Raw genomic sequence first — 15,712 nt, 5'->3', positions numbered from 1 at the left:
ACACTTTTATAATGTAGCAAGTAGGCATCCAGAAATACTGACTTCTCAGTACTCAGTCAAAAGCTCTATAACTGCTTCTGCTGGGGACTGCCATTGTTTTAGTCTCAAGGTTAGTCTTGGCATAGCCATAATAACAACTGTGTGTTTTAAACCCAGTCCCGGAGTTGTTTGCTGCCTGCTTTTTCATAAAAAACCAAGTTCCATAGCCAAGAAACCAACATATATTGGAATTTAGGCAGCTTTCTGTAACACCAGCCCTGCTCTCCCCTACAACAGTTGGGCCCTTGTTGTTGAAGGTAAAGCTGGGTGTCTGTGCCTTCAGCTCAGCTGTGAACAGCAGTTAACCATCATTGCATTTCCCCTTTGCTTTGCCTTCAGATACAGGCGGAATGCTCCTCACATTGACACAGATCATAGAGTCTCTGTCAGAAGTGATAAGCTCAGCATCCAAACCCCTCCTGAGCCATAAAGAATGACATACAAGCCTGTTGGTCCTGTCGGCTGATCTCTAAGAATAGCTGCACCAGTGTCCCTCTTCTGCAGCCAGACTCTTATTAAAGACATGCTCAATCACAGGAAAGATGAATCTTCCTGAAGGGTGCATGATAGCATTTCCCCTGACAGGTCTTACTCTCTAAGCATATTTTTGATTTAATGGCTGCTCTCTATCAAACTCTGAAACATGGTATTTTGAGTTTATCTGGTATTCTGACCTGGGCTTCAGATCGGGATGAGTAGGAATGTGACAGCATTCTGCTTTTACTGGAGGAAAAAAAGGAAGAAAAGAATGTGTAGGCTACTTTGTCCTCCTTGCAGCTTTTCTTCATTTAGTTATGACTCTTCTGATAAGTCTTAATTTGCCACTTTATGGACTGGGCTTATGTTTGAGGAAGTACTAAAGAAATAGGAACTTGAACCTCTGTCCCCATCCCACCAACAGAAAAAGCCCAGAGAAAATGAAATTGATCCATCTGTTGTTCAGTGTGCTCTTTTTCCCTTGACATGCATGATTCAACTGAATAACAAATACCAGTTTGTGAAAGAGTAAAGGAAACAATCAGGAAGGCAAATTGACAGAGTGATATGTAGTGTCAAATGAAGTTTATCCTGAAGTCTATCTGTACATGCTGTTCCTCTGCTTTTTTTACTTGGACTGATAGGTCAGCTCATGGCTTCTCTCTCCCACTGCTAGCATGTCTCAGCATTGCACCACCAGATAGAGGTGGATGGCAGAGAGGGAGAACTGAAAACAAGGTGGTGTGTTAGTTTCTCTTCATGGCCTGACTTGTGTGCAGATAATAAATGGAAAAGTCCTGGACTCATAAAATTATGAAGACACTGGATCAAATCCAATTCTTGTTACACAAAGGACTGTGTATTATGAAGTTCAAAAATGGAGGCCAGTTAAATATTCCTTCTGAAAGTTCTTAGAAGACTAGGGAATTAATATTTTGTCTTTGGTATACCTGTTTTCCTGATTAATGACTGGCAATACCATTGGACCATTCAGGTGGCGACAGAGCCACCACCAGAATAGAGCACCTATGTGTTTGTTCCTCTTTTTCTCTGTACACAGGCTATGTGTGGGTGTATCTGTCACATCCCTGCACATTAACAGGCTATCAGAATTCTTTCTGTGTTCAAACTGATAAAACTCCCTATGAAGCAGTCTGTAAACTGGTCTCTTTCAAAAAATTAGTCTGAAAATATCTTCAAAATCTTTCCTTTAGGATGATGCAGCCTTGTGTCATCAGGAGTACAGGAGCACCCACAGAAGCCAGCTTTGCAAAATAATTCTTACAAATTCCTGAAAGGCTTCCAAAAACTGACGTAATTTGCTTAGATCTGTGCTAGGAGAGGTAAATTAGTACATCTCATTGGAAATGCTGTTTATGCTTCAGTCCTTCGTAAAGACTTAAAAATATTGTTCATACTTTTAACTGACCATTGCTAGGGAGTCAGCAGTTTTTCAGGAGCTGGAATTAATCATGGTATATTAACACTGCAACATTGTCTCCTGCTGGCCACTGGCAGAAACAGAGTCAATTCTTTGGCATGCCAAATCCCACCAGATCCCAGCCCATTTCCTGCATTTCAAGAGCATGCTAGGAGTGTATTGCCTTGAACTCTCAAAGAAAATGAAATATCTGCCAAGAAATACCCTCCCTTCCTACATGATGCTTTAATGATGAAGCAGTGAAAAGGAGATAAATGGTTTTTGTGGTTTTGAGGGTTTTTGGCTACTCATATAGACCATTTTGCTTTCATGTTCAACCAGAAGAGAGGAAAGAAATAAGATTTATTTTTAGCCCACTTCTTTGAATGCAATAATTGGTGGCTGTGACAAACTCCCTGGGGAGCCTTGAGTTTGAGCATCTGCTCCCCACAATCTTTTCACAGAGACAGCCAGAGAGCCTCCTTGGTTACTGCTGTCCTCCAGAAGACACTTACGCATCTCCAGACTCATGTGGTCCCAAACTAAGATTTCTGTTTGTTTCCTTCAAAAGAAAGCCAGGAATGTCAAAACAGGCCAAAGTGCTTTAAATACTTGAGCAGAACCACTGTTCAATTGGGGTGCCAGTGTAATACAACTTAACTTATATTCTATATACTTGAGTAAGAAATGTATTGTCAGTACTTACCTAGCTTGAAATGACTCTTAACTCATTATTTTAAGGTAAATGCAAATAAAAATGTTCAGAGAAGACAATGTAATTACAAACATTGCAAACATTCTCTTGCTTGAGAATGCCAAGATCATAAAATAACAACAAAAGGCATGATAACAGGGTGACTAATCCTTATTGCTTTTTTTTCTAGACATATTTGAGCAGTGAGTAAAAAAATCTGCAACACTTCCATGCTTTTCCTCATGTCTTAGGCCAAATTGAAAAATCAGAATAAGAGAAGATGGCTTTCTCGAGCGCTATTTTGACATTGCATTTATTCTCAGTTTCTTTCATTTGTCGGGACTGACATTGTTCAGAGCTGGGAGATCCATGCCTTGGTCTCAGAGTGACAGGTTGTATTTTATCTTTGAGTGCATGGTGAAATTATGCAATTGTTTTAGAGAGAACATAAATGTAGAGGTAGAATAAAAGGGCCCAGAGGTCCAAAGTCTGCACAGACTAACACCTGTTTGCCTTAGAGATTTAAATTAAGATTGAATTTCTTTCTTGTGCTAAATTCATCTCTCTTATGTGCAAGAAACTTTCACTTAAGCAATTTTGAGTTATGCAGATCTAGCAAAACAAAATATGGCTTTTTGAGAAGAAGTGCCAAGTTTTATTTAATTTGAAACCCCACTGACTTCATTTGTGCTACACAAGTAAAGGAAAGCATTTTTAAACCCAGAAACTTATTGGTGAATTCATTATAATTTGGAATACTTACACGCTGTTACTTGCTCTTCCAATGGAAGACTTTTTCAACCACTCCACCAGAAAGTATTTCAATGGGTTAAGGCTATAAACAGCTCAGCTTTAAAATCCTTCCTGCTTCTGTGAAGAGTAAAATCAGTAGAGGAAACTCTATATAAATCAGAAGTGATGGTGGACTGAGTTTTACTTGAAAAAAAAAGTAGAAAGGATGAATTTACATCCCTAGTTCAGAGAGTTCTCTGAACTAAAATATTTTAATGGGGCCTAGTGGGGCCTTCTCAGACATCCTTTCAAACTGAACTAAGTTGAGTAATTGCAAACAAAGGCTGCAGCAAAATGTGAATTTACTGAGATTTAAAAAAATCTGATCAGTGTTCAGTATCCATGAAATCTAGCCTCTAATCTTTTAACATTGGTCCTATGCACTCTAAGCTTTTGCAGGAAAACTGGGTTCCCACATTTAACCATTAAAGTTAGGCAGTGATCTCGGCAGCTTCTGCCTTGTTGCTGCAGCTATCATCTTAAAAGCTGTATCAAAAAAGCTGTAGTGAGGTGCTGAAAATAATGCTCTCCTCTTTCTAAAGGCTGGTTGAACCGCCAGGTACTTGAGTAACACAGGCAAAGTGCTGGTAACACATGCTAGTGACATGCACATCTGCTATTAGGTATACTCTTATGGAAGTTATTTGGCTTGATTAAGGACTTTTCAACCATATTTCAACAGCTACTGAAAGTCTGGAAAGGGAAGATGAGTTTCCAAGTAGTTTAAATGAATGGATCAAGTTGTGAAGATTTGCCCATCTCCTAAAGACAGACAGTAAGGTAAAATGGGTGTGATAGAAAATTATATTGCATCATTATTCTATTTATTAACTATATTAAATCTTACTCCCCAACCTGTGTGTGTTATAGGAGCTATGAGCAGGTGTGGAGTTCAGTGCATATATCTGGCAACCAGTGGCTGGTGTCCTGTAGCTATGTAGGACAAATACAGTAGCTCCTGTAAACTTTGCCTAGTTGCATGTGCCTGGGACTTTTTCTCAAGTAGACAAAGAGTGAAACAACATTATATAGGAGAAATATGGTCAATCTACTGGGCAATGTTTTTTGTTCTGGACTCTGAACTGCAGCTTGTATCACATCAGACTGTAATTTGCTTTCATAACCATGGTTGTCTTCTTGTCCAAATCAGCACTAGCAAGAAAGGAAGGAATGGATGTGATTTTTACAGCCTTGATTGCAACATGCTTTTTGAAAAGGAAAGGTATACACAGAGTTAAACTATGCTTTCACTTTTTCCAAATTCTAAACTTTGCCCAAAGGCTTAGTCATTACTTGAGAGGCCACACAGGCCTCTGGGCAGCATGAGAATGGCAGGTGACTTGGCAAGCCTTCCAAGCAAAAAAGCAATATTCACAGGGCTCATGATAACGTGACTGTTTCAAATCATCCAGCCCATTGTTTGAGATTCTTAAATCACTTTGTAGAACTTAACTGAAAGAGAATTTAGCCCTGAAAACTCAATGGAAGAGAAGTGCTTTGCTGTAGTTTTTCCTTTGCAGATCAGTTCTGAGGGGAAAAAAAAAGCCTCCTAGTTGAACAACATTGCTAAAATTATTTTCTATTTTGAGCATGTGTTTAAGCTAATCCTTTTGTTCCATTCAGAGCTCATCCGGTGATGCAGTGCTCCCTTTTTTAGTTCTCAGAATTGTTGCCCATAGCTAATCTATGCTCATATCTAAGCCTTTAGTGTTTATACCCTCTTTACGTGGACACCTCCAATTTCAGCCAACTGGACTGGACTTTGTGAAACTCTAAATGAATGGAGTAAACAAAGCTCTGATGACAAGACATCTCATAGGACATGCAGCTAGCAGGAAACCATGAATCATGAAGAAAAGAGTATACAACCTCATCTCTGGTCTAATTTATGCCATAGCCCTGCAGTGGTTTGAGCCTCTGCATAAGGATACACAAACTCTCAGATCCTTATAAATTTTCCTTATGCTTGTTAAAAGAACATTCTTCTTCTTTCACAGTGAGCAGCTAGCATCATCCTGAAGTTGCTCTGATCTCGATAGATTTCTATGCCTAAAATATAAAAAATTATTTAAGAAAAAAAGGTACTTTTTGTTTTATGCTATATTCTTTTAGATGGCTTCAGCACCTACTCACATTCCATGTATTATGTAAGATCAGTTCTTAAAATTACCTTTCCAAGAAATACTTTCATTTCTCAACTGCTTTGTACTGCCCCACTGTTCCAACCTTTGTGGCCTTAGCTCCCATTTCACTATTTCTCCCACTTACGACACAGTCATCTAAAAATAAAAGAAGGAAAAAACCCTCTAGATTATGACTACTTTACTGTTATCTCCAGGCATTAACTTGTTTCCTATCTTGCCCTATGTGGCAGCATGCAGCAACAAAATCTCAGCCTTTAGGAACAAGTAATATAACTCTATGCCTCCCGGAAATAAAGGTCTGTGTTTTGGAGCCACTGAAAAGGTTTGATGAAAGTGAAAGGGTCCTTCTAATTTTCTAGTCCTTGGGATTTTGCTGTATGAGAAAAATACTACAGGAATCTGTGAAAATGCAAGTAATGTTATACCAGTCATCCATCATCTCACATATTACAAATTGTCCACAACTCTTGGAATTTTCCAGTAAATATTTAAGTAATTTGGAGTTATTTCCAAAGTACAGGAGCCTGTCTCTTAATCAATCCCCATAAAATCTTGAAGACTTTTATATTTCTCCAATTTCCAAATGTTTTTAATTGCAGTGCCTTTGTAGCACCATAAAACATCCAACCCTGCTATGCAGGGAGTGACTTGGAGTATCCAAGGATCCACCACAGGTAGGAAGATACACTTTGTTTTAGCAGTACTGACAGCTTCAACCCTTTTGTCTCAGAGACTAGGTGCAACTCAGATAACAGGATGCACAATCCTAGACCATGCACAATCTGTTTTGGGACAGGCCATGGGAGCAGTGTCAGAGCTATTCCCTTGGGTGCTCTTCCATTAGCAAAGGGCACACTGAGATCTTATTCTGTATCTTATAATACCCAGAAATACTCAAAGGCAATCCCTCCTGGATGGGCTTCCAAATAGCTTGCTGTGGTCTTCTTGGTATATCTCTTGCCAGCTGAGACCTACATCAGTAATTTCTCTTACTGGTCCTGTCAATTGTTAAATATTTATAAAAATAGTCTTAGAAAAATGTAAGACTACTCAGTGGTTAAGGTAAGCCCTTTGGAAATGGGTCAGGTTCTTATGGTAAGGATAAGAGTAAAAAGAAGGCATCAATTCAGTCTTCCTTCCTGAAGGCTTTGTTTTTAATACTAATGCAATTTACCAAGTGATGCCTTAGGGAACATTGTACTCATATTGTGAAAAGTAATGGCTTATGCTTGACACAGCACTTCACATGCTCACTATGACCCAGCCTTTCCTTTTACTGAATGTTGTTAAAAATAAGCAAACAAATTAAGACTACACATCTTTAACATAATGAAAAATACAAAAGAAATGCAGTACTGAAGATTCAAATGAATTTTATAATAGATATGTAGACAAAAAGCTATTATTTAATACATAATGACTATATATATATATATATATATATATATATATATATATATATATATAATAAATTCATGACAAAAAGTCTCGAAAGTGGATATATTCCAAATCCCATGCTTTACAAATAGATTAATTTGGAAATTTTAAAAACTTCCTGAGAAATTTCAACAGTACTAACACTCAGTAGGAGCACTTGGAGAAGCAGAAACGATAGTCAAGTGCCTGAAAAGGATCTCTGCATGATATCCTGAAATAAGCACAGTATCTTAATACTACCATCTATTTGTATGCATATAATTTGATATCTATATGTGTAACCAAGAAAATAGGCACCTATATGATTGAGAAGTGTCCTTTTTCTTTCCTTCTTATAGGTTTTGGACTCCAGTTACATCGAATTTACTGTTAACATTCACAGACTCTACCCTTTCATCTCCGCAAGCTGCTTGTGCTGATGCTGTCAGCTGCCACTGCTTTTATGCTCACTGTAAATACTAGAAAGATCTTTCACTCTCCAAAAAATAGTTCTGTTTTGGATCTTTAAGAGGTAGAAAAAAGCTTTTACAACAGTTACTGACATCTGTTTCAGCATGTCCATATTACCTAGCCTCAAAAAATTTCCTATTTTACCAGTGAAAATATTATTTCAAAATTTCCTCATTTACTAGAGAAGATACTGTTTAAAGATGTAGATAAATTTTAGGAGAATACAACAACTTATATTTTCTTACAATAGAGAAAATGTTCTGCATGTTTCCATCTTTTTGTAAGGCTCAATAAATTGAGGATGAATATAAATCCTAGGTTTTACCCCAGGAAAGATTCCTTCCATCTTCAAACAAAAACAAATCAGAGTATTTAAAAAAAATAATATTCAGGGCACATATTGACACAGCCAGAAATTTGTATCATATAAAAGCACTGCTCGGAAAACTTATAGAGATGCTAAAACAAGACCATAAAATATTTAAATTTGAAAATGTATGAAATTATTCCTCCCCATGGTTCTGGTTCATTTTGTTTGTTTGTGTTTATTTTTGATTTTTCTTTTTCTTTCAGAAATCTCTTTCAGAAAGAAAGAAAAAAACCCCTATTTTTCTTTCAGAAGAAAGGAGACACCTCCTCTTATTTTTATTTGGTAGAATCTGGAGGCAGAAAAAATACATTCTGCATCAGAATGTTTATTTGCATGTCTTGTTCCCTCCTTCCTCCCCAATTCAATGCATGAATTTTTGATAATTTTCTGCTGTACTGCTCATCACTGGCAATTTTGTGAGCAGGTGAAATGTGCTATTCTCAGGTGTGCCTGCTTCAGTCACCTGCCCCTTAGAATACACTTTAACAAACCATTTATTTTGTAGGGATAAGTAGATAGCCTAAGCAAACCCCAAAGGATGCAATCAATGGGAAGACTCCCACTGGATGCACCAGCAGTGGCTGCTCTCTGGCCACGCTTAGGCCTTGCATGAAGCACTTAAGCACTTCAGAAATGTGTTACTGGGAAGCACAGAAAAGTCTCCCAACAGCTGAACACTAAGGGCAAAAGAAAACTGTGGTTTTGAGGAAAAGTAGTGTCTGAGGAAACAGCTGATGGCAGGGTGTGATGCTCTTACCCTGAAGCCAATAGATCTTCTGTCATTTACTTCAAGAGATGCTGGACCATGACTTGGAGTTTGGTCCTTGTGCTGATCCATTGATTTCTATAATTTGCATGATGACTGATGGGGAATTTCTCTCCTGAAGGGACAGCACAGAAGTGCTCTTTGTGCTCTCACAGCATCCATTTTTCTGCCTGTCCCTCTTTGCTTTCTAGCTGCCATAGTCTCCCTGTGGTGGATGTTCACGCTTTTTTCCCAAGGCTGCTCTTAACCCCTGCCTATCCACAAGTCCAGGGGTGCAGAGAGAGCACACAGAGCTCAGTGGGGTGGGTGATGCAGAGCAGGCTGTGCTGGCAGCCTCCCCATGGACTGCCTCTTCAGTCGTGTGCCACAGCTTCACTGGCTCTCTTGTACACGACTGATCTCAGCAACAGGGCTATGAAAATGCCTGCTGATGCTATCTTGTAACAGAATAGATTGGCATGTCTTCCATAATTAAAAGGGGCCGTATTTAATAAATACTTTTCAATTCCAGGCTTATCCTCTAGATCAGAAAAATATCACTGGGGTTTTTGACAATATCCAGGTAAAATTTGAACTCTTATTTAGAAGAATAAAGCAATATAAGCATGCAAATATGAAGAGGCGGGTAGTTGTCATTTGCCCTGTCCTGCAGAAAACACTACAGGTAAGTGATCACAGTGGGAAAATGCAACTTTGTATTCAGTGTGATCTGCTTAGGAAGAGGTCTCAAATACTTCAAATACATCCTCTTAGCTTGTTTAGGGTTTGGTTTTTGTTTTCCTTTTTTTTTTGTCAGATGACGAAGATGTCAGCCACACACTCGGCTGTCTCTTGGTGCCGGTGGTATCACTGCTAATTTCAGGCTTCAGCATGGTAACGTCACTTCTGCATGGTTCCAGGAGAGCTGAAGTAAACACTCCCATGCAGTGCTCTGAGAGCCCACATACAGTGGCTCATGCTTGTTCTGCCAACAGAGCTGTTTCATCCCAGACACTATATTGTCTGCATAAATAAACTGTAACAGGAATTCATACACCAGCAATTCGTCAGAGATTTTATTTCTATTTTTGCAGCTTGCTGTAATTATTTCCTCATAGGGAAGCTGATTCCGCTTATATGGACTTTTCTTGAGATGGAGCATCTTTTCTGTACTTTTTCTTACACTTGTTATAAAGAAAGATTCATCATCTCTAAATTTATAGCATCTAGACATGTTCCCACTTGCAGCACCCAGACAGACAGTTATTCACTTAGCTCTTCTCAACACCCATTTTGAAAAAAAATTAAGAACTAATATTTTCTTTTAGTAAATTACCACTTTCTTTTTCATCAACAGCTTTTTTGATCTTATGACTTTACAAATCCAAGTTTTTCTTGCCAAATTCCAAGAGCCTTTCTGAACTTGTTTATTCTCCTGTGCAAATGCTACTATCAGCCTGTTTGTGACCAAAGTGTAATAAACTCCTAAAAAATAAAATATGCATTTAATTAGTCAAATTAATGTGTAGCTTTTAACATGAACATACATAAATGCATGTATTTTCAATTAATAGAACCTTGTAAAATTCATGTGATCAGGCTTGTCTCTAGGCTTTGCTTTCATACTTTGTAAAATTAATTCTTGGTGATAGTTTCTGGAAGCTAAATAGTTTCTCGTTCACAAGCTGATGCTGCAGATCTTTGAGGAGTTTTCTGTGTAGGGAAGATGAAATTTCTGAGTTGAAGGGGGAATGTGGCAAGGTCTCTTTTTCTTATGCACTGTGATTTTCCAGCTCACTGTTCTGGTGGAAGGCATAAGAGATTGCTGGTAATACGTAGGGATGTGAAAAAGCTTACAACAGTGGGAGGAAGTAAGTGAAGCAGGAGGTTCTCTTTGCATCAGATCTGACCAGGTCTAAATCTGTCCTCTGACTTGTCTGCATGTTCAGAATGTAGTATTTGCACGCAAATTTGTCCTGTCATCAGGGGAAGAGTGATGGCCCTGTCCATGCTTGCCACAGAGCCTCCTTTGCACTCCCGACACGAGGCCAGCCCAGGGTTAAATGCAGGTGGCTCCATGGCATGACATGAGCTGTTCTGTCACACAGCTGACCTGGAGGTGGTCAGCATAATGGCATCCCTGAGGATGAACACTGAGCTCTTCACTGAGGAGAGCCAGTCAGCATGGCAGGGTCAAAAGGCAACTAAGGACAGGCCTTCCAAGTGACATGGCTTGGTCAGCAGCGGAGGGTGCATGGAGCCCCCAGCCAAGAGGGAAGGGCCAGAGGAGGTCAGTCAGAGCCAGTATGGCATGTTGGTGTGCCTGGGGCCCAGGTGCTCAACTGGGGGCATGAGCTTCAGTTCTTGACCATGATGGAGGACCTTGTGAGATTGAAGAGGAAGTACAGGTCTTGAGTTAATAATCTCACATACTATTGACTGAATGTTTTAGTCTTTGAGTCATTTTATCTCAAGTCTTTGGTATTAAGCCGATGGGTCACTGTGGGGAAACCAAAGTTTTGTGAAACCAGGCACTCTGCCCATTGCTCATGTCCACCCGATCATTGGTGTGTGCTAGGTTCTACCTTGTGGTCAGTAAGTCTGACTCTTCCAGGAGCCTGGTGCCGTCTTCACAGGCCAGCTCTGTCATCCATGACTTTGTCAGACCCCTGGCTACCAAAACCGTCTTTTCTACCCTACTCTTGACTTTCACCTTCTTCCTGCAATGATGTATCTACTGAAATGCATTTGGAAATAAGGTGAAGGGTCAGAAAAAGGGGGAAAAAACGAGAAAGATGAAAATGGAGAGGCAAGAAAATTATCATGGAAACATGGATCTCAGTTTCCTCCTGCTAGACACTAACAAAAAGCTTTGAGGTGTTAGACCACATATTTTTCACATGGGATCACTCTGCTAAAGCTGCTGATCACCTGCTTTTAGCTGTGAGGTTGACTCTCATGCCTAAATGCCCACTCTGCCAATTCCATCATCAAGGCAAAATACTTCACCTGCTGTAATTAAATCTCATGATTTTTTAAGCTTGTCTTCTGATTTTTGGAGCCTGACTCATGGTTTCTGTGGAAAACTTAGGCTTGGCAAATGCTGAAAGCAGTGGGAGTATTTGCAGCTTGAAGGCACTGTTCAGCGAGAGGAAGGGTGGAGGAATCTGCCCCTCAGCAATTAGTAGACTCGCTTTCTACGAAAGGACGTGTCATTTGGTAGGTTATTTTAGCATGCTGTACAGATGCAGATTATTTTTTAGAATTTTTAATTGGTGATACCATAGCAACTTTATACAATGAAAAACAGTCCAGGCCAGATTGTGCCTGACAACCACCCGCCTGTTTGGGGGTGGCAGAAAGCTGTACCGACCCAGGAGGACTTTGAGAAGCTCTTGACGCTCTGAGTCCTGGTGAGGAAGGCTGTCAGATAGATGCAATGGGCTCTCAACCCCACAGCTAGAGGGAGTTGTACCTAGTCCATTGCCTTGTCACCTTACAGTCTTTTCCTCAACATTTTGGATTGAACAAGATGTTATAGCTAAATCCCTGAGATGCCAGACAATGATTTAAATTTCAGGGCTCTGATGCCTCAGCAAGGAGCAGGGAAGAGTGTCACATCACTACTTTGATGTAGGCTTTCTCTCCTTAGCCCTTTGGTGTTCTCTTCTTATCTAAAGGACTGAGTCTCATACACATAGATCTCAATAAAGAGATAAAAGGGCCACACTCAACTCTGTGTAGTATTGTGCTCTCATACACAAAGTCTTTGTCTTTTTGCCATGTCTAAGACATGGATATGTGTGTGTAGGTATCTATATGACTCTGAGACATTCTAAACTCACTGAAAAGAATGGAAATGGACAGTGCTGGACTGGTTGAGTAAGCTAAGGATCACCATAAAGAGGCTGAAAGTGTGAAGTGGACGGTATTGATGTGAGTGTGTAAATGAAAGGGAAGGATCTTGACTAAAAGATGGAGAATAGATGAATCATAAGAGCATTGCGGCTCCCAGCCTACCTAGGGAAGCTGGAGGGCAGACAAAGACTTTAACTGAGAAATCCAACACACAGTAATGGGATAAGAAGAGAATCAGGGAAGTGGAGGGTCTTTCAGAAGAAAGCAAGATGTGATGCTCAAGGCCAGGTTGGATGGTATCCTGAGAAACCCAGTCTAGCAGGAGGTGTCCATACCCATGTTGAGGCAGTTGATCTAGATGGCCTTTAAAGGTCCCTTTCAACTCAATAGACTACATGATCTCTACACTGTGATATGTAGTTAGGATAGAAGAAGATCACAGCAGTGCTGTCTATATACTGTTTATTGTGGACACATATTGCACCAAAAACTGTCTCTTAGTGAATATAAAGTCTTTACCTGGAGGCAAAATTCAACACATGATTAAATTGCACCACATATATGGAGAATAGTGACTACTGGGGAGGAATATAATAACAAGAGAGATATTTTCCAAATTGTGCAGAAGATTGAATGCAAAGGACTGAGAGTGATCCAGGTAGTGAAGACATGAGGGAAGTCTCCCAAAAGAGGCTTTTAAAAACCTGACACCACAGATTTCCCCCTCTCTGTATGGAAGGAAAATGAGAGGCATGGAAACAAAATAATTTACCTTGATAACATCAGACTTCCCTTTGGATGGCCTCCATCAGCCCCTCTGTTGAACACAAATATGTGTGTGAGAAGGGGGTTTGAAGGAAGAACAAGTCCAACACTTGGAAGCTGTCTGTTTCCTTCCCAATGTAAATTCATAGAAATGCTAACATGGAGTATCACCATGCTCAATACTCATGCTCAAATGTTTCCCACGCTTATGGATAGCCCTAAATCCTTGGTCATTCCCTAGAGATATGCACAAACTGGCTTGAAAAATACAGATGAATGTTGCTGAGTATCCTTTTATTCAAATAACTTCTCATCGGATTTTCAATGGGAGAAAGAAAGTCTGACTGTGGGAAATGATACACTTTTGAAACTATGGGCAGAATTTATCATGAGCTAATGCTATTGCAGTAGAAAAAGAGCTGAAAACATCCCCTGGAATTTTTTAATAACAATTTCTTAATGGGTTTCTTCTTTGAAGATTGAAGAACATGCAGTGTCTGTGTATACGTATGTTATTATTAATCTATAGAAATTTAGCATTAATGAACAATTTAAAGAAGTCTACCAAACACTAATTGGATGTATTTTTATAAGTTTTGCTGCCTGTGGAGTTCTACATTTTGAATAGAGCTTTATGAAGCATGGAAGTGTTTCTTTTTAAATTAGGGAGATATTAAATTCTGATCCTGATTTTGCCAATGTGATCAATTAATCACCCCTGCTGCAATATCACGATTTAAAACATTTGTGGTGGTCACCTATTTTTCAGAATGCATTCATTATAAGAAGCTGAGTTTTTCACTCAAAATTTTTTTTTTTAATGAGATGCTAAATAGGAAATGAAACCAAAGCTTATGTATTTACTTCTTCATAATGCTGTGCTTCCCAAATTCTTTCTCTGCTTTATTAAACCTCAGATAACTGTTCCCCTTCCCAAGTAATCTCAGTTTGGTTGAAATCTTTATATCAGTTTATGATAACAGATTATGGTAACAGAATGTAACCATTTTTTGAAGAACTGTATCACTTCATCTTTCATAAATACTAATTAAACAACTCAGGCTTACGTCAGTGCCAAGATTCATGTCAGCAGTTAGTGCAACTTGTTATTGTAAGATTAGTTCTGACACATTCCTTCCAGCACAGCAAGCAGTGGGATCCTTTGCAGCACTGGGAAGAAGTCATCTCTCTAGAGACTGCCGGTAGGTATCCAATAGGAAGGAAGACTGCTTTCTTTAACAAGATTAAAAACTCTCTGCTGACATACTCCCTAACTGAATCATCCTGAACTGTAAGTCTCACCACGCAGAAGGAACGAGCTGGCTCATCACCCAGGCTTCTCCCTTTGCAGCACTCAGGCCCTTTGTATTATAATGTCTGCACACTGTGCCCGATGGGACTGGCTTCAGGAGCCATCCCTGCTCTGGTCAGGGATCATTCACAGCTGCAATAATTGGCAACGATTTCTTGACTACAAGAACATTGAGTGAGGCTTGCTCCTCTGAGCAATTTCTTGCTGTGAAAGAGATGTAAGGGAGAGAAGTGACCTTATTCTGTCCAGCTGGCACGTACAGCTGCTGATTCAGGGCCATTCCCTGGGCTCTGCTTGAAGGGGTGCTGGTGATATTGTCACTGTCTAAATGTTACTGTTTGAGCTGAGCAACAGGAAAACATTGGAATTTTAAAAGCTGTGTAATTTTAAGGCATATCCTCAGTAGTGGTAATTCTCAAGAGAATTGCTTTCATTGTTCAGATTCACAGGTGTTAGGGTGCCTATTGAATATAATTTCTTTTTACTCTGAATGCTGGTGAAGATGCAGATTATGGTGACAGGGAGATAGGGATAGACAGACTGCTTGCCCAGCAGTGCACTGTGGGTTCACAGAATTCTGGCTAGTATTGTGTCATGTTTCACAATAGGTTAAGACTCAGATTTTTCAGAGTGGTGGAAGTATTTTGTGGTGTGTCCAGCTGGCATATGCCATGAATATGTGGCAACTGCAGCAATAAGTAAATAAACTTAAAGGGCAGAATATATATATATAGGCCTGTGTGCCTAGTGAGACTCAGTGATTACGGCATGCACATGAAATTGGATTTTAATACCATTGTAATTCTGAAAACTTAGGTCCTCTCATGGACTGAGGCATAAACTATCATTACTGTGTATGATAGATAGTATTCCCTCTTTTTCTTTTTAATTTAATTTTTCCTAATCAGATACCATTTATAGGACAGGCACTGCATATCCTCAATCAGAAAGTTATTAAGTAGGTAAGCCTTCTTTATCCTCCTGTTGCTGCTCTGACCTCAAATGAGTACATGAAGCTTTGCTCTCAGTTTGGGTAGTTAAGACAAGGTCAGACCTCAGCATTAATGAGAAAAACAAAATCATCATGACCCAAAGTGCTCTGACTGATCCAGGAGCCTCATCAGATTATACCATGCCAGAAGGTGCATTTACACCCTGCAATCTGTAATCAAGTGACACTTGGAATCAAGTGCATAATTCAGAAACTGT

This window comes from Lonchura striata, chromosome 1 (assembly GCF_046129695.1).
Source record: "Lonchura striata isolate bLonStr1 chromosome 1, bLonStr1.mat, whole genome shotgun sequence".
NCBI lineage: Eukaryota > Metazoa > Chordata > Aves > Passeriformes > Estrildidae > Lonchura > Lonchura striata.
The sequence above is the reverse complement of the archived record's forward strand: the minus strand, read 5'-3'. Positions refer to the sequence as shown.